We start from the raw sequence: 20,657 nt of genomic DNA, 5'->3' as shown, positions 1-20,657 counted from the left end.
GCCTGGCTTCCCTTGCAGCTATGCTTCTTGATGCAGTTTAGCTATGGCCAATCAAATGCAGAATTTAAAATATGGACATTAGCTGCATGCAATGGCACACACCTCTAATCCCAGCACTTGGGAAGCAGAGGCAGGTGGATCTCTGTGAGTTAGAGGGCAGCCTGGTCTACAAAGTGAGTCAAGGACAGCCAAGGCTATTACACAGGAACCCCTGTCTCGAAAAAAAAATATGGAAGTGAGGTAGAGACCTGCTTTTTACAGCTGCATTTCACAGTGGTGGAGCCACTTGATTTCTTTTAGGCAATATTACCAGAGCTGTTGATAGTCAATGGCAGTGTTAATCAAAATAAAGTTTCTATAGCCTGAAATAGTGTCAGAATTCACATGGGAAAGCTAAGGCAAAAGAAACTTAATACATCCTTAAAAACAGCAAAAACGATAGTAAATAACCAGACTTTCCAGGTGTCTAAATTATGAAATTTGTAATCTTGGTCAAAAAAAGTGGCACCAAAAAAGGATTCCAGTCTGTGTCAGACTACAGATATTGAAAGTGAAGAAAAAAATAAATAAAAGAAAAGAAAGTGAAGAATAAGGAATTTACATCATGAGAGAAGCATAAAATTGTTCAATTGGATTTTTAACAAATCAGGTTGCAAATATGCATATTCTATAATTGTGAGACATTTTTTCCTTCAATATTTTAAACAACTCATTGTAAGAAACAATTTTGCATCGCGACAAACAATATTTATATATACATGTATATAAACATATATATGTATGTATATATATATATATATATATGAGAGAGAACACACATAGCATAACTTTATAAGATAACTACCCTCTATGTCTACACTGTGCTGTACTTCCTGTTTCACTGGAGAACAGAATACTGGTGGTGATTCTGAGGTGATTCACAAGGTATGAAGTCAGAGCATGCAGCCGTAGAAAGACATGCTGTCCTTATCTGCCATACTCACGCTTAGTGCACATATTCTTTGCATACATGTGCAAAGAAGCTCCATTGTGCCATTATTAGTTGTTGTAAAACAGTGAATTTATAAATTTACATATATATGTACATGGACAATTCAGAGAATGCATATACTCAGTTTCATATGCACATGATGGACTAAAACCAGGTTTAAATATTGAGGTGGGAAGATCTCAAGAGAGTGACTCATGTAATTACTATTGTGTTACACAAATACGAAAGTCTTGTTCTTCTTTCCAGCAGATGAAGAGATAGCCCTGTTCTCCATAGAGAGGTGCACCCATGAGGACGCAGGAAAACCTAAATGTCTCCTGAAAGGGAGCCTGGCACCTGTAGTAACATCTGGACAATTCTAGCGCTTACAAAGCTTCGAAATGATTATGTTTTAGAAATAGTAAGGGGAGATTTATTAAAAAGGCCTCTGTGTGGACCATGTGGAATAATTGGTTTGGAAGAAAACTGGCTCTCCAGAATCTCTGCTTCAGAGCATACGATGAAGAAATAGAATTAACTGATTACGTACACACACACACACACACACACACACACACAATATGCTCGGAGGAGAATCTAATTAAAGAGTCCCCAATGCTAGGGCAGAGGAGTGGGCAGTGAGGAAACAGGTTCTGAGGGAGCAGCACCCCGACCAGTGTGTGCAAAGATACCTCTGCAGACACTCGGAAGTCGGTGAGTAGCTGTGCCTTCAGAACAGCAGAAGCCATGGTGGTCTTGGCGGCTCTATTCATACCCGATCCCTGTTGCTTCCTAGAGCCCTTTTTATTATTACAGACACATTTTAGCACGTGTGGATGCTTGCTTCTCTCCCTTGTGCAGCAAATACCAAGCTCATGTACCTAAATGTAAAAGCAGAAATTCTCGACCCTGCCTACTACTGGAGTGCCATTCGCCAGACAGCCCCTTCCACAAAGCCATAAAACCCTGACGTTGTCATCAAGGCCTCTATCTCACTGCCCTGAGACAGAGAACAGTGACCCGGAAATGGATTAGTATGTCTACACTATGCTTGTTCTGAAACAGCAGCTACAACAGAAAATTTAATTCCGAAGTTCCCAGGGGAGAAACATGGCAGGGCAGCAGCAGTTTGTCTGCACATGCTGTTCTCATTATACCAAAAATCAGTGCTACCAGTATAGTTTACTGGGGTTAGACACTGCGGTCAAAGGGGAGAGGAGGAAAGAGCATTTGCTTTCATGGAGTTCAGAAAAAAAACCCAGCAATCAGAAGTACCGATCGCCGGGTGTGGTGGCGCACACCTTTAATCCCAGCACTCTGGAGGCAGAGGTGGGTGGATCGCTGTGAGTTCAAGGCCAGCCTGGACTACAGAGCGAGTCAGGATAGCCAAGGCTACACAGAGAAACCGTGTCTCGAAAAACCAAAAGAAGAAGAAGAAGAAGAAGAAGAAGAAGAAGAAGAAGAAGAAGAAGAAGAAGAAGAAGAAGAAGAAGAAGAAGTACCGATCAAGCCAACCATTCCATAAAGATTACTTTCAAGGGCCTTAGTGTTCAGGAGTGATGGCGAGGTGTGTTTGCCCAGAGGTTGGGGATGGCATCCTTTTCTGTTGCTACTGGAACTAAATAGCACTCAGTGTTTGTACATGATCGTTTTGAAATACAAAAAACCGAGTCTTAAAGCTCCTTCAAAATAAAGACGTCTATCAGCGAGACTGTTTTCCATATTCTCCATAGAAAAATTCCTTTCTTCCCTCTGGCAGCTCCCCAGGGCTGCAGCGTTCCTTGGCCCTGATGTCATCACTCCTGCTCACTGAAGTGCCCTTTCCTCCCTCTGACCTCCTGCCTCCCTTGAAGATGGGCTCCTGTGTAGACATCAGTGCACACAGAGAATTCCATTTAATCTGCCCATCTGAGAGCCTTAGCCCTGCTCACATTGCAGAGGCATCCCTTGCACTAACAGATAACACGGGTTCTGGTTCTGGGGACTGGCATGTGAGTGACTTCGAGTCATCCATCCAGCCTGTCACCTCTTGAAGTATGTGGGATCATCTATGGATCAACTGTTATTGATCTGGTAGTTCAATATATTGCAAATCCAATGCAATGATGAGTTGGCTACAGAAGGCAGACACAGATCATGGCGATAGCTGTTCACTACCTGTGTGGCTAAGCCAGGGGTCCCTCCACCCCACGACTGAGGCCATTGTTTGAAAGAATAAGCTGAGCTGCTTACAAAACACCTTTGTTGCTAACAAGTCTTGATTGCTGAGCTTCATTTGCTGTACTTTTTTTGTTGTGTTGGTGCTGGGGCTTGAACCCAGTGCCTCTGGCATGCCAAGCACACAGTCTACCACTGAACCACCCCCCACTCTAGCCCTCAGCTGCTCTGCTTTTCTCTTAATGCTAACAGTCTCCTCAGCTGGGCCAGTTCTTCTGTTCACTATGCTTTCTTAGGTTCTCTTAAAGCAGCATATACTTTCCTATGTTCGTGCTAACTTTGTGGTTTAATAAAGGTTGCTGTCTTCATTACTAAGACGTAGGCTCTGTGGAGGTGGAGTACATATCTGTTTTTCTCACTATAGTCTAGTCCAGAGACCCGATCCAGGATTGGACAGACATGCAAGCCTTTTTGAAAGAACGCACGAAGCTCTCGCCACTCTTTCGTAAAGCTCTGTTGTCACACTGACCTCAAAGGCAAGAATGAGCTACTTTATTCACTTTAGTAACTGGGCAGGAGTTTATTTGGTTTTGGAGTGAGAAGGCAGCTGGTTACCGGGTTTATCTAGTCAGCCCTGCAGAAGGTTTCTCTTCTCCCAAATCAATCTGAGAAGATGTCCGTGGCTAGTTTAGCTCTGGGAATGTTAGTCATATGTAATGGCAAAGGCTCCCTCACCACACAACCCTGGCATTTTGTGCAAGGTGGTAGGGTCTCAAAACAAGTGAGTAAGAGATTGGTCACCCCGTTATCTTGTCCATGTAGACTCAGACTTATGATGAAAAAAAAAAAACTGTAGCCTACTGTGTGCAGAAGAATGAACGTGAGGTGTGCGGGGTGTATATGTGATCTGTGTGTGTGTGTGTGTGTGTGTGTGTGTGTGTGTGTGTGTGTGTCTGTATTGCTGTGTGTATATTTGGTCTGTGGTTTGTGTGTGTAATGTGGGGGAGTGTGGGAATGTGGTATAAGTGTGAGTATGGGAGTATGGTTTTTGTACTGTGCATATGGGGTGTGTGGTTTGTGTGTGTGTGTGTGTGTGTGTGTGTGTGTTTGCCTGCACGTATCTGTCTGTATATGTAGGGTGTGTGGCAGTTGTGCAGGAGTCTGGTATATGTATGTGCGACATATATACTATGCTTATAGGGCATATGTAGTGGATATGTGTCTGTACATGAGTGTTTGTGTATGTGTGGGGTAGTATGTGTGTGAACGCATGCAATATATATACACACACATGTATTAGTCTTTGTGTTGTGTGGGTGATGTTTGGGAGGTGGCAGTGTAGTATTGTGTATTGTGCATGTGATGTGTGTGTTGTGTGTGTGTGCATGAACGTGTGTTTAACTGGTCATCTTTCCGTCCTCAAAGGCCATCGCTGCACTGGGCAGGTGTTCTTTGGAGGAGTTTTGGGTCTAATCATCAACACTATAATGTCCATGTCTCTTAAGTAACTCATCTAATGGAAATAGCACATCAGACAGGTTTTTGGTCTGTTTGTTTGCTTTTAATTTTTGCTTGTTTGTTTGTTTCTCTTGTAGTTCTTGCTGTCCTGGACTCACTCTGTAGACCAGGCTGGCCTTGAACTCACTGAGATCCGCCTATCTCTGCCTCATGAGTGCTGCGATTAAAGGCGTGCGCCACCACTCCAGCTTACATACACATCAGAAGTTTAGGAATGCGGTCAATTTGGCTCCAGGTATTTAAAGATCAATAAACTAAAAAACAAACAAAACAAAACAAAACAAAACAAAAAACCCCAGGTTAAATCAGTGTTTAGATTTCTTTGTTAGGACCCAAAAGCTGCCTTTCAAAGGTTAACTTAAATGCACATCACTTTAGATTAGTCAGAAAAATGAAAACAGCTGGAAATGAGGCTTAAGAGGACACTTGACAAGCTCCCTGTGTTTATTTCTCCATCTAGACACGCCCCAAGAAAAAGCTACTTACTCCTTAGTAGTGGGCCCCCAAACATACCTGAGACCAGAGAAAGAAAGGAAGAAAGAAAGAAAGAAAGATCACATCCAGATTCCACTGTGCTGTGGAATTCTACACTGTTGACTCAGCAAGATCCTAGCAGAGACAGTTTTACAGGCTCACTTTCACGGGGAAAGAATTTATGATCCCAATCCATTCTACAGGGCAGGGCAGGGCTGGATCCGCAGTCAGCTGACATGTGATGGCAAGGTGAGGCCTCAGACAGCAGTCACCCTAGGGAGTGCCCTGGAGGGGACACCTAGAGGGAAGGAGGGCAATGGTTACTCTTTGGGTCACGTGGAATAAGTAGAACAGGTTACTCAGAGAAAGGAATGGTCAGCAATGCAGCTGGCAAAGGCACCATGTGATGGTGTCATGTGAGCAGTGAGGGGATGTGACACTGTCATGTGAGCAGTGAGGAGACAGTCCAGGGCTTGTACATCTCAACCATCAAAGCATTCCAGGCTGCCTCACAGAGCTGGAAGTGTACTCCTGTGTGGGTGTATATCAATGATCAGAAAAACACAAGAAGCTTCTAGAACCCAAGAGCTCTCAGGAAGTGTGGTGTTTCCTCAGCGACTTCTGTATCCCGGGTCTCATTAGAATAGGTATAGGACTTGCCAGATAACACACTTGTTTTCCCCTTGAGCTCATCTTTCCTTGGGCTTTGATGAAGAGACCTGACACACTGTCACTACTGCTCAGAGGGTGCCAACTCTATGACACAACATTAAGGACACTGAGGGGTCTAACATATTCTCATAGCTGTTAGGTGGGTGAAAACAGGGAGGTGAGGGACAGTAACCTTCTCAGAGTCACAGCAAGGGATGGCAGTGCTGATTCTAGACCTATTTGGGGAATGACAGGGCTCACACAAGTAATTGCCCCTTCTGCCTCCTGTGGAAGGAAGAGATTTCAGGAGGGAGTAGTGCTGTTTGAACCACCTCTAGCAATGTCTCCACCTTGTCTGTGGCTCTCAGAACAGCATTTGCTGAGCACCAGCACACGGCTGAGCAGAGCTGGCACATAGGAATCAGTGTAGTTAAGGATCCCATGTTTGCGGGAATCATGGAGATTTTTCTCTCTCCAGTGAAGGAAGGCAATTGTCACTCAGTGATATGGACCATCAGGAGTCTGCACCTTCATTAACAGGCCACAGCAAGTAAGACGTTGGAAAGCCATTGGCAGATGTCGGGGGTATCTCCAGAGGTTGCTCTTATCAGTCACTTTGGAGACACTGTTAATCTGCATTGCTTTTGAGTCCATTCAAGAAATCTGAGGACTAGGACATTGTAGTGGCCTTGGGACAGTCAAAAGTCAGCAAGACGGGTGATGCAAATTGTGAGCCTTCCCACTGTTTGGCCTGACTGGAGTCTGGGTGCTTAGGGAGTGGGGGAAGATGGAGAAGGACCAGAAGTGTCTCAGGACGTAAAGACTGAAGTGAAGTTACTGGGACACCTCAGATATCCGCATCTGGGCAATGCACTCAGAATAGCAACATTTGCTTTCTAAGGACAATAGATATCTTGAGGAATGAGATCTTAGAAATTGTGGCTAGAATGTTGAAGAAATCTGTAACTTCCAATCACCCCATCCCCAGCACTTTAATCAAGACTAAAATGCATGCTACAGAGAAGAAATGTGAATAAAGGTACATTTCCTCTTAGAAATATCCATCTTCTCTCATCGGCACATTTAGTAGCCCAGGGCAGACAACCAGGCCTGCCAAATATCATCACATTTTCTTTCACATCGCAACAGGAAATCCATTTATCTTGTGGTCAGTATTGTTTAGTGTTGGAATAGTTCAAACCATTCTCTGAAGATGCCTTAGCACCTCCCGAGGTCTCAGTGTCTGGTCGGGTAGAAATCTGTAGAATCAGGGCGGCATCTCGTTTCTCCCCATCTGCCATATAAAATGTTAATAGCCTATCTGTAAATCTGTGTAATGGTAACTGTTCATAAAAACCACACATAGTAGGACTTAAAATGAGGTGTGCCCCTCAGGACATGTCAAAGAGCATTTTAGAAAGGTTTGAACTCAGAGATCCACCTGCCTTTGCCTCCCAAGTACTGGGACTAAAGGTGTGCACCATCACTGCCCAGCCACGACACACTTTTTTTTTTAAGTGATGACTTTTGAATATGTTTTTCTTTTGACCAGCAGTTCACACCTACAATGGCAGTTCATGGGGAGGCTGAGATAGGAGAATCAGTTGAATCTAGGAGCTGCAAGCCAGCCCGTAGAATAGAGTAGAATAGAATAAAATAGAATAGAATAGAATAGAATAGAATAGAATAGAATAGAATAGAATAGAATAGGGTGTGGCTGGGTGACAAATTCTGTGCTTAGCATATGAGAGATTCCCTGGTGTCAATCCCCAGAAATCATTTTTTAAAAAAGTTTTGGTGGTTTTTAATAAAAATTTCTTTCTAAAGTGGCCTCTTACTTTAATTAGAGACACTTCGTTTGGCAACTAATAACATAACAGAAAATGTGATGTTTATAAAGGTCATTTTCTTTCTTTCTTTCTTTCTTTCTTTTTTTTTTTGTAGTCCTGGCTGTTCTGGACTCACTTTGTAAACCTGACTGGCCTCAAACTCACAGAGATCTGCCTGCCTCTGCCTCCCGAGTGCTGGGATTAAAGGCGTGCGCCTGGCCCTCCAGACTCATGGTCCTAGAAGACCTGTCATCCTGTCATTTCTGGGAAAGAATGTCTGTAAAACCATCTTCCCCCTGGGGCAAGCTGACTTCCCCTCCCACTTTTCTGAGGAATCCTGGGCCAGGCTGCAGCCTTCAGGTGGGAGGAGTGGAAGGGCTGCACAAAAAACACTTCTTCCAGCAAAGGACCCCGGACCTCTCACTCTTCGGAAGCAGGTTGAAGGGGTAAGTGGGGATGAGAGGGAACTGAGGGTTCTGCTATGTGTGTGTGTGTGTGTGTGTGTGTGTGTGTGTGTGTGTCCATGAATGTGAACACAGGTTCAGTGGAGGCAAGCTGGCTGAGACCCGCTCTGCAGAAAGAAAGAAGGCAAAGGTTTTCTCTGCTTACAGGTGTGCTGGGGGAAGGCGCTGTCCTAGTTCAAATTATGGGAGCCTGAAAGAAAAGCTAACATTGAAAACACTGATGAAACATGGTGTATAAATAATAACCCTATCTCTGGAGAGGCCAAAATAGGCAGGAGGTGAGTTCAAGACCAGCCTGGGATACTTCAAGAGTTTAAAGCAGTGGTTCTCAACCTTCTTAATGCTATGACCCTCATGTTGTGGTAACCTCCCCAGCCACCAAAAAATTATTTTTGTTGCCACTTCACAAGTGTGATTTTTCTACTGCTATGAATCATATAAATATTTGATATGTAACCCCTGTGAGGATCATGACCCACTTCTTGAGAACCTCTGGTGTAAGGCCACCCTCTCAGCTTAACAGGAGACCCGGCCCCAACAAAGCAAAGGAAAGAGCAATGCAAGCTTATCAACTAGAGACAGCCACTCCTACACGTTTGTGCATCCTTGTCACATTGCTCATGGACACTTTCTGGTATTAACTCTCCTTTCTCTAAGCTACTTTTTCAAGGTCACAGGTCTTATTACCTGGCTATATCGTAGTTTACTTAGCCAAATTCCAACTGTTACTGATTCCGCTCTTGTCTGATTTTTCTTTCCTATAAATGAGGCATACGAAGAGCGTCCCTTCCATTGTACCTTCTGATGACATATTAGGTCAATGGGCACAACTTAGGACATTTTAACGACAACACTTATATAAGACTATACAGCTATTTGTAATATAGAAAGGCTGTATTCTCACAATCTCTTGAACACAGGGCCCTTATCCTAATCTTTGTCAAATTAACAATTGTGGTAGGAGTTGTCTGTAGGGTGGCTAAGTTATTGTTACAACAGTGCCTAGAGATAGAGTCCTTTAAATGTTGATTAAGCATTTCTATTTTTTTTTTTCTTTTGAAGATTGCCTCTTCAAATTTACGGTTTCTAATTTTGAAGTTTCAAGTTGTTACCAGAAGTTTGCCGTACTGTCCACAAAAGTCCCTCGTGCTTTTGACTTCATCTTTTCCCCTAGTTCCTTTGTTATGCTTAATATCTTAGTTTATTGGAATTAAGTGATATGATAGCCTAGGATTACATTTTTCTGAATGGATTGAGCATTTTCCCCCCAGTTGCTCGTCTTTCATTTTTGTCTCCAGCAATAAAATAAGCTGTCCTGGGCTGGGGCGGAGAGCTCATAGGGCAGAGAGCACCTAAAGGTAGGTCTTATGTAGAGAAAGGACATCCTAACCTCAGGCCTTAGGGATCCAGAAGTCTTGGGTGCTTGTAGCAGCTTGGCCAGAAGGGTACAGGTCAAAGGGAATGGACTATAAGAGAGAAGAGACAGGAGGTTTCAACCCTTTGAGGACCACTTTGTCTGTCACATTTTCTAGAAAAAAAATCAGCAAACATGACAGATACTTCCATGTATAGAGCCTGGGCATAGCCTGGGCTTATTTTCTGTGTTTCTCTAGTGTCTGTGACAGAATACATACGCGTGTGCATGAGTTGCACATATGTTTGAATTATACACTTGCTGGAAGTTTAAAAGAGCCAGCCCAGCATTTTCTGGAGAGACAGAACTAACAACTGTGCAGTTTATGATGGTTTGTTTCCTTTACAGCTGGTCTTGTTGCTTTTGAGCTAGTTTTCCTCACTGTCTTTTGGGGCATCATCTGCTTAACTCAGTTTTAAGTTGATGGCCAAAGGTTTTACAGCGTAAGCCTCTGGAGACGGGTCTCTCTTTCTGACCCCTGTGTGCGTATCGTTTTCTCCCTCCTAGTTGTTTAGATCAGCGAACATGTCTGTGAATGTCTCTGTTGTTGATTTTTTTTTAAATTATCTTCTTTAATTTCCTAGTTACTTAGACTATGTAGTACATGTTTACTTCTTCTTTTTCTTCTTCTTCTTTTTTTGTTTTTGTTTTGTTTTTTTGTTTGTTTTGGTTTGGTTTGGTTTGGTTTTTGGTTTTTCGAGATAGAATTTCTCTGTGTAGCCTTGGCTGTCCTGTATTCACTTTATAGACTAGGCTGGCCTTGAACTCACAGCAATCTGCCTTGCCTCTGCCTCCCGAGTGCTGGGATTACAGGCGTGCACCACCATGCCCAGCTCGTGTTTACTTCTTAATGAATTTCATTGACATACAAATGGAATTTCTTTTTTAGGCATTTTAAAGTTATCTTTGTCATGGTTGGGCCTCATTGCTTATGAGCACTTGATAAGACTGACCATGTCCTTTATGTTGGGGATATTTCTGTCTCCTGTTGAGGACTGGAAGGTGTTATGTGACCCTCCTGGGACCATTGCCATCACCCTTTGAGTCTCTAGCAGTCTGTTCCCCATGTGATTATCTACCGTCTACTGGCTCATAAACATTCTCATTTGAATTACACATCTCCACAGTCCTTACAGAGAACAGACCATCTGGCAGCCTCAGGAGTCACAGAGAACTTCAACCCGCTGATATTTAGAGTCTCGATTGGTGTTTGGGTTCTGGCCTCTTTGCCCTCAGTTTTCCTCATTGGGTTTGCTGGGATCTGGGTCTGGTTTTCTGAGGCATGGTCTCCCTTTGTATTCTGGGCTAGCCTGGAACTTATCCTGAAGCCCAGGCTGGCTGAGTGCTCCCAGTGGTCCTCCCACTTCAGCCCTTTCCATGCTGGAGTTAGAGATCCAAGTGGGCAGGCCTGGCTCCTCTTCCATCTCCTACCTGTGCGCTCTCTTGCTAGAGTCTAGATATCACCTATCTTTTCCTATGATGGATTTAAACATCAAGATAGCATTCACCATCTCAGACAGTGGACGGGCGTGTGGCATTAAGTGCATTTCTGCTTTTGTGAAACTCTCATTACCAGCTTTCTCCAGAAACTGCTCATGTAGAATTGGTCATCCGTACTCACTAACACAGGATTCCTGTTCTCAGTCCCCACGGCCTTGGCAGCGGCAGGTCTACTCTGTGGCCTCCATCTAAAATAAACCATATAGCATTGATCTTTGCTGACTGGTTAACTCCACTTAGCAGGATGTCTTCAAGGCTGTAGCATATGTCAGAATCCCCTTTCCTTTCAAAGCTGCATAGAAGTCCATCCGAGGTGCATGCCACGTTTTGTTTATTCATTTGACTGTTGATAGTCATGATTGCGTCCACCTTTTAGCTGATGTAACCAATGTCGCCATGAGTGTATGTGGTCCTATGAATAACTCTTTGAATCTCTACTTCCATTTCAACGATGTCCCCAGAAGTCAAATGCTAGATTAGCCTGCAGTTGTATTTAGTTGGGGGGAAGAGTTGCCCTATGAGTTTCCAGAGGGGTTGTACCATGTCTCATCCCCATTAGTAACACACAAGTATTGTAATCCATCCACGTCCTTGACAACAGCTAATCTCTAATTTTTTAATTCCAGCCACCCTGCTGGCTGGGACATCTTACTATGGCTTTGATTTGCATTTCCCTATAAGCAGAGATGGTCCTCCGACCATTTTTAGGGCTTTCTTGGAGAAACAATTCTTGAGACCCTTTGCCCATTTTAAGTTGGGGTTTGCCATCCTCGTTGAGCTGCAGAATTCTGTTTGCCCTATAATTCAATTTCATATCAGACACACGCTTTGAAAGGCCGGGCGTGGTGGCGCATGCCTTTAATCCCAGCACTCGGGAGGCAGAGGCAGGCGGATTGCTGTGAGTTCGAAGCCAGCCTGGTCTACAAAGTGAGTCCAGGATGGCCAAGGCTACACAGAGAAACCCTGTCTTGAAAAACCAAAAAAAAAAAAAAAAAAAAAAAAAAGTATTCTCTCTCTTCCTGTTGTCATTTCCTTTTCTCTGCAGCACCTTTGATGTGAGGAATTTAGGTTTGAATGTAATTTGATTTATCTGTTTGTTTTTTGTTGTTGTTTTGTTTGCCAGTGTTTTCAGTATCACATCCATTGCCAAATCCAAAGCCGTGAGACTTCCCTCCGGCTTTCTGCTCTAAGGTCTGCGGGCTCAGTGTTTGCACCTAGGTCTTTTATCCCTTTGAAGTATTGCATCTGATGTGAAGTAGGGATCAGATAGCACTCATCTGCAAATAGGGGTCTCGACTTCCCCAGCATCAATTGCAGTGCAATTTCAGGACAGGTGTGCACTTGTAAGCCTTCTGAAGTCCAGTGCACCTGAGAGCATCTCTGTTCCCTTCCTGTTTATGGTATGGTTCTCCCCTCCCTCCTTTTATCCACATTCTTGATTGTTACCATGTGTTGCCACAGAGCAGTCTGAGGCCTGCCTAATTCTTGACCCATTATATTCACTTATTTTATTTTTATCTCCTTGTAGAATCTTTGTTTCTCATGTAGAGGGTTTCTTGGACATCTCCGCATCTCCCTGTTTCTGTGGTAAGGGACATACTTCTTCATTCAGTAGAGTCAGGCCTTTTTCTTTATTGATTCTGCCCCATTTATTACATCAGCATTGTGCTTTATCGTCCCCATTATCAAAACGTTTGTTTCTGCTACTGTTTGCTATGATGGCTATTTCTTGCTTGTTTAGTGACTTTTCTGAACTAATTCTGTAAAATTGTTCTCCTCTGTGTATGACTACAGATGTCTTTGTTCACTAGGCTTAATTGTTTATTAGCTAATCATTGGGCAGATTTCTATCTCAGCAGGAATCAGGAAGATTTCCAGCTGTTGCCAAGAAACTCTGCTGTAGCTTGGCTCATGTCTTTAGGAGTATCCAGGATTCTGACAGTTCAGACTCCATCTTCTCCTGCCTGTGCTGAGCCTTGAGACTTGAGAACTTGGAGCCTCCTTGGATCTCCTCAGCCTTGGTTATGGGCTCGACTCACACAGGCACGAACTTTCAAGTCCAGAAATAGGTAGATGCTTATTAAAGTGTTTGTGGACACCCCATGCCCTGGTCTTTCTTTTCTTGCTCTTTAGTAATAAATATGTTATTTGTCTTATTTCCCATTTGTCTGAGCAGTTATGAAATTACACAATTATTTGTAATTGTTTTTTAAAAAATCTCCTCAAGGAAAATCTTTTAGGAAGGGAACATCAAATAGTGGCAAGTCTATGACATTTTTTTTTTGGTTGGCTGGGTTTTGTTTTGTTTTGTATTGTTTTTAATAATCTGTGAGAATTTCATGCATGAGCCTTCCACCTCCCCCCTCCCCTCCAACTCCTTTTTGTGCCCCCTACTCCACTTCTGACTCATGACCTCATCTTTAAGTGTGTGTGTGTGTGTGTGTGTGTGTGTGTGTGTGTGTGTGTGTGTGTGTTTACATACAACCTGCTGAGCCCAGTTAGTGTTGTTCATATGCCTGTGCTTAGGGCCACCCACTAGGGATAATGAAATTGATCAGAGGGCTTGACTGTAGAGAAGACTGATTGGCCTTCTTTCTTCTGGCAGGCATTGGTTGCCTGCAGCTCCTCATCGAGGGCTAGGGCCTTGTGAGGTTTCCCCATCCACACAGGCATTCCTGTTGGTGTTGTTGTGCAGGTCTTCCTTCAGTGACCGTATTGTTGAGACTTCATGGGCGCAGCTTAGCTGTCATGTCCAAAAGATGCTTATCTCACGGCAGTCACCCAGGTCTTCTGACTCTTACAGTTTTTCTACACCGCCTTCTGCGACGTTGCCTGAGCCTTAGGTATAAGGATTATGTTGGAGATGCCTGAGCATCCCACAGGCAATGGTTCTCTGCAGTTTTGACCAGGTGTGGATTTCTGTGATGGTCTCCATCTACTGAAAAATAGAAAATAAAAAAGCCTTAATGAGGGGGAAGCAAGTCCAGTGTACAAGCTGCACACCCAGGCCTAGGCCCAGGAATATGGAGATGGTGTGGACAGGCTTGGGTCTGGAGGAGCTCACCAGGAAAGACTGGCACAGGAGCTGGGTGGCAGGAACCAGGCCTGGGAGTATGCAGTGGTGTAACAGGTGAGGTTCCAGACCTGGAAGGGTGGGAATAGTGCAGTGGGTGAAGTTCTGGCAGGTGACATTTTGGAGGAATACTTGTCCCCTTTGTTTCCCCTGGGGCCTGCCAAGATGCTGGGTTTTTTGTTTTTTTGTTTGTTTTGTTTTGTTTTTTAAACTATGAGTCTATGTTATTAAATTACAATGCTACAGCAGAGCTGAATAAGGAAATACGAGTAAAATTACCATGATGGATAAACAAGAAACATCAAAACTCACAAAATTCATTCTCCTTACTCAGAGTCAGCTATTTTTCTTCAATAATCCCCCAGATTGTCAAGTCTTAAATTTCCTACTTTAAAAACCGCATTCTGTCAATGTTTACTGGTTTTCTTATGTTTGCATAGTGCGCTTTTCATGGTTAACTTTGTAATGTTTCCTCCTGCTGTATCCTCACTCTGGACATAGTAGTAGGTTGGAATTGGACATTTCTATGGAGATATATGCTGCACTTTGAGCATAGTCCCCTCATACCCACACTGTTCCCTCATCAATCATGTTTGTTCCGCTGGACAGCTTCGTGTCTACAGTAATGCCATGGGTTTATTAACAACTTCACACACACACACACACACACACACACACACACACACACACACACACACACATATATATATTCCAGGAAGCACAAATGAAAGAAAGCAGGTGATATTTGTCTGAATCTGGGGAAGTCTTGAAGGTCTTTGTCCTTTTCCCTGATCTCACTGGCTTTTATTTTTCAGCCAGCTTTTATCTGGAAATCTCTTCTTTCTAAACTGTCTCACCATCTTTCTACTTTTCATGATTCAATGTAAACTCTCCTCCTATGACTTCCTAGCTAATAAATATCCTGGCATGTGAGGATTTTACTTCTATTTAACCGTCATCCTGCCTTGCATTTGAGGGTCTCAGCCTTGACCAGATCCGTTCTGTCTGATATGCTGACAACTCTGCCTTGTGGCACCAAAGTCATTGCAGGGGGTCAGCGATGTCCCACAGCTGACTACAGCTGCTCTCTACTTCCCTGAGAGACTTGACTTAAGACTCTAAATGGGGAAAGGTGAAACTCACTTACCAGGTTATCAGTAGACCTGTGAGTACAGACAGCAGTATTATTTATGCATTTATATGAAGAATTACTGTCTCCAGCTCATGGAGGAAAGCTATTATAAGTTCTGAGTAGTTTCAGCCAAGCCTCTGTGTATCTCTAACTAGCTTATCTCCATTAATCTGAAGGAATTATAATAGATAATTTGGTTGTAGAAGTTTCTAGAAATAACTAATCAAAAAAAGTGATATGAGCTGACCTGGACACAAAGTTGTAGGTGGGGCTGAACGGTGTACCACTCCCACGCTTTCCTCTGACTTTTGGCTGCCTTGTTTGTGCCAGTCAGCATTGTCTTCCTTGACTGTTTTTGTCTCATTTAATGCCTGGCAGAGACTGAGCTGGGGAGTTGAGGCTTTGTGCAATCTTGCTGTTAATTGAACATTAAAGAGGAAACAAATGTTAGCAGTCTTCCATGCCAAGAGCCCAAAAGTCCTTGAAGCCTTCCGATGTCAGCAAGTGGCTATCTGGGATTATAATATGACCAGAATAAACTGAGAGACAAGGTCATTATTTGAAATAAAGCCACATAAACTGGAGACAAGGGCCTCCTTTTTCTCCCTGTGGATTCTGTTGTACTAGTTACTTATGATTGATGGGGGTTGCCATGGTGATAGGGGAAATGCATTGAGAAATGACTATGATGGATGCTGCGTTAGAGAGGATGGAAACAGCCTACACATCATTTGTTAATAGGACTTTGTTGATAGCCTTTCATTGACTAGGGCATGAAGTGTCATGTTGCCCTTGCTGGCATGAGAGTTATATGAAGACAGTGCAGGAACCCTACAGTTCTGCAGATGGGCTTGTGACCCCCAAGAAGCTTAGGCACTGAGACACAGACCTGATCCAAGAAAACTTTCAGGTTATTTCACAGTAGGATTAGGAACTAACGCTATCCCAATTGGTACCTGTCGTTACACACTGCCCTGGTTATAGGTCACGAGCAGGTTGATAATGCAGGCTGACTGGTGTGAACGGGCTGACCTTGGTCACCCTTATCAATGGAGGAGTTGCCCAAAAGCCATGTGTTTTTTTTTTTTTTCTTGGCATCAGTTGTAGAGTCTATGCTCTGGTAAGCCTGTGTGGGAAAAGCTACTCTTTCCCTGGTGCTTGATTTTTCTCAATCCTTTGTCAACAACAAACACAGTGCTCTCTAAATGGTGGAGGTGAAAGCTGCGTATCTGTCCTACTGGTGAGGCCTCCGGGACTGCTTTTGAGAGATTGTTATCACTCTCAGGAAGAACACAGTATATTCCAGGGCAGCCTTTGTGGCCCATCTTAGTTTAGTGACGTCCCAAGGGCAAGTGTGGTAGAAAATTTTACTACATTCTTAATTAGAGATCTTGAATGGTCCATTTCAAATCACCATGACACAGTACTTGAAGCTGGGTAATTCCTAAAGAAAGTGGGCTTGTTAAATTCTAGTTCTGGAAGGTCCAGAACATAAAATTCCTTTATATTTGCCCTTATTCTCTGATTGAGCACTCTGTGGCAGATGGCATCATGACAGTCTCAAGGTAGGACAGAAAGCCAGAGTATGGAGAGGAGCCAGGCTTGCTCTTTTGTGAAAATCCACGTGTGATAAACAACCCGTGACACCATGAGAATGTCGTAATTCCATCCAAGGGCAGTGGCCCCCAAGACTGAATGACCTACCTCCCAGTAGTGTCACCTCTTCAGGGCTCCATACTCCCTCTCAGTATCAGCATACTGAGGCCCCTGCTGCTAACCCATGAGGTTCAATATGCAAATCCTAGGAGAGGCACCTGCCTCTTCCTATACCAAAGCTGATGTCTCTGTCAGGGACTCTGAGGCATATGGGCTTCAAGAGTCCTGTTGACAGAGTACTTACTAAGTCTTCTGAAGAGAGATGGTGGAAGGAATGGGGTCCTCTGGGAACTGAAGATGCTGCCTAGAAGATTGAAGTCTGTGTAGGTGCAACCGATGATCGATTGGTTGGTGGCGAGGGTAAAGTAAAGGGCAGAGCCACTAGGACACTTTGGTCCAGCTCTGGCAAACACAAGTGAGTCTTTCCACAGAGGAGCACCACGCTTCCTGGCCTTCTACAGAACAGCACAGGCTGGGCCAGCTGACCCACAGAAGTAAGCCTCACACTTCTGGAGGGAAGAAGACCAAGGTCAAGGTGCCGACACACTTGGTTTCTCCTGAGACTTTTTTCCTGTGTACACACACACACACCTGCCCCTTTTACAATGAATGATGTCATGGCTGTTGGATTGTCACTTCTAAGAACTCTTTGTTTAACCCAAAGTCACAAGGGCTTACCCTGCCTTTCCTTCTACATGCTTTAGGTTTTACGTTTTTCACTGAGATCTGTGAGCCATGTCCAATCGGTCTTTTAAAATCTGACTTCCTGGCCTATGACAGACCTGTTGCTCACACCTTGTCCATCCCACCTGTGAATACCTTTTCTTCAATGGCTCTTTTTTTTTGTTTTCCTCCGTCAGAGATCAAGTGGCCATATTTGCATAAATCCATGACGGGGAAACTTTTATCTCCAACTATATCCTCATGTTGGTCTCTTTTGAGTAAGCAATCAGATGGATTTGCATGGTTCATAAGCAACAATGGGTGGTGGTGGGGAGGGGCTTTCCTCTGAATGCCCAAGAGGTAAAACTACAAATTCCGTCAACCAGGTGTTTTCTCCTGACTCAGACATCCCAGAAACTGAGGTGGGCAGCAGTTTAGCAGTTACCAGACAGCGTTAAATATATAAATAAGAAGCTCTTCACTTCCTGATCTGCTTTCCCCACATTCTCACTGTCTCTGATGATAGCAACATAAACATAGCCTGGCCTCACATGACTTGAGTGGCATTCTGGATTCAAGAAGAGCTGTGAATGAAAATACACAGTTCTTTTTTTTTTTTCTGAAGTAGGCAAAGAGATTTGATAATAAGATGTTATCCAAGCCAAATCAAGAGCCTCACAGCATTGATGACTATTCTCTGTTAAAATGAAATAAAATACTAAGTCTCCAGGCTGATTTCTGGGCTCAGTTCACTAAATAAGGAAGATCCAGAAAAGTGCTAGTGATCTTGTGCATTGGATGGATACAGACCTGGAGAATAAATGTCCCTACCACAGCCCACACTGAATCATTTCTCATATTTCCTCTCTTTTAAAAACATTTTATATTTTTTAAAATTATGTGAATGTGTGCGTTCTTCATGTTTGTAGGTATGTATCTGTGTGTGTGTGTGTGTGTGTGTGTGTGTGTGTGTGTGCGTGTGCGTGTGTGTAAGTACCTGAGGAGACTAGAAGAGGGCGTTAGATCTCCTGGAGCTGGAATTAGAGACAGTTGCTCAGGACCAAGCCCAGGTCCTATAAGCAGTATGTACTCTCAACTGCTTGACAATCTCTCCAGACCCATTTCTTAGAGTTTTTGCAGCTAAGCCAGGATCATTTTTGCCCTGTTGCCACAGGCTGGAGCTCACAGCCTGGCTTTTTCCACTATTAGTGACCTCAAACTGTGCACAGGGCAGAGCCATTGCTGTTAAGTAAGCAAGCATAGGTTTCTTTTTTCTGAAGGGTGCTGGGATAATCCCAGTAGCTAGGAAACACTGTGGCGTTCTTCAGATGGCCAGATGCAGTGGTGTTTTGTTTTTGTTTTTGTTTTTTTTTTTCTTTGTTTGTTTTTTTGTCTGTTTGTTTTGTTTTGTTACAAAAACATGATTTCTCTGGGCTTCTAGCATGTTCTCACTATTGGGCAGTTTTTCAGCATTCCTGCCAGCATTAGGCTGTGAAAAGTGACTCCCTTCAGGTGCAGACATATCTTCTCCTGTTGCTTTGCTCCTTCTGGGTTGAAGCCGTGTGTGTGAGTGTGTGTGTGTGTGTGTGTGTGTGTGTGTGTGTGTGTGTGTATGTGTGTTCATGTGAGCATAGACGTCAGCGGTCAGCCTCAGATATAGCTCCTTAGATTTATGTCCACTTTATTTTTCTAGACAAGGTGTCTTCCTGGCCTGGAGGTCTCTGAGCAGGCTGGCCTGGCTGGCCAGCAAGCCCTAGGGTTCCTCCTTTCGTCATCTCCACATTATTAGCATGGGACACTATGTCTAGCCTTTCACACTGTGCTGGGGAGTCAAACGTAGGTCCTCATGCTTGAGCGGCAAGTACGTCACTGACTGAGCCATGGCCCCTGAAGTCAGCCTAGGCCTCAACTTATTCCATTTATTTTTGATTCTGCTACACAAAGCTAGGTGCAGTGGCATCTGCCTGTGATACAGCAATGGTGAGATGGGAGGTAGGGCCCAAAAGCCCGGAACTTCTGGGCCAGCTCCTGACCTAGCCGGCAAAGTTCCCGGAGAATGAAAGACTGTTTAAAAAAAAAAAAAAAAAAAAAAAAAAAGGGTGGAAAGTACCTGAGGAGAGACACACCCAAACCCAAACTTGTCCTCTGACCTCTATGTGCACACCTCACTACCTGACCTCAATACAAAACTATAAATAAGTAAAATATTTTGAATACTTTGGTAAGAAGACATTAAACATGTTATTGGTCCTCACAATCTATTACATTTATTTACTTATTATGTGCATATGTGTGTGGGGGGAGTAGTTGGTTCTTCCCTTCTACCATGTGGGTCCTGGGAGGTGGAGAGGGACAGATGTCAGCTCTGGTGGCTTGGTGACAGACCCTTACATCTGCTGAGCCATCTCACCTGCCCAGTCCCCACAACCTGAATTGAGCTAAAGCCGGCTTCTATCTTCAAACCTGCCTTGCATGTAAGTGATGAAGAATGAGAATTTTTATTTCCTGAGGAAGGAAGAAAACCTGAATAAAATGGGTCCCTCTTGGTGGCCTAGCATAGTGCTTCAGGCGCACTCAACAGAGTCTTGCTGACCTATTGTCCAATTATCTAGAGATCTGTATCAGCCTGGAAAGCTTGTTTTCCTCAGCCTGTCAGGAGCTGCCAGAGCCCGTGTCTATGCCGTAGCCCCATGCTGTGGAAGCTTACCCACTAGGAACCGGGCTACGCAGTGTGTCGAAGCTCTGTTCATACAACACACCGATATTCTGTGCATCTACCGGGAAGGCAGCTGAGCTCAGAAGCCTTTCCTTCTCCGGGTTCCTCCCGTCACTCAGTGATCTGATTTTCCTCTTCACCCCTGGCAAGTATCTTTCCATCTTGGAGCAAGAGAAAGTCCCAGGTACAACATTTGAATCTGCGGTACTGGAGAAATTGAGATGAGTGGGCATCGCGGTGAGAACGATGAGGGGGCATTTGAATCCTGAAACCCAGAGCAACTTTACTGTTACCAGGAAACGCCCTACCAGAGGGCAGGGACTGTGAGGTAGTGATTCCAGCAAAAGCAGAAGTAAGGGCAGAAAACAAAAGTATGTGGGAAAAATGGGGACTTCGGTGCCGGTGAAAGTGACGTGGAAAGAGAATTCCAAAAGGCAGGC

This window comes from Acomys russatus, chromosome 23, assembly GCF_903995435.1.
Source record: "Acomys russatus chromosome 23, mAcoRus1.1, whole genome shotgun sequence".
Taxonomy (NCBI): Eukaryota; Metazoa; Chordata; class Mammalia; order Rodentia; family Muridae; genus Acomys; species Acomys russatus.
The sequence above is the reverse complement of the archived record's forward strand: the minus strand, read 5'-3'. Positions refer to the sequence as shown.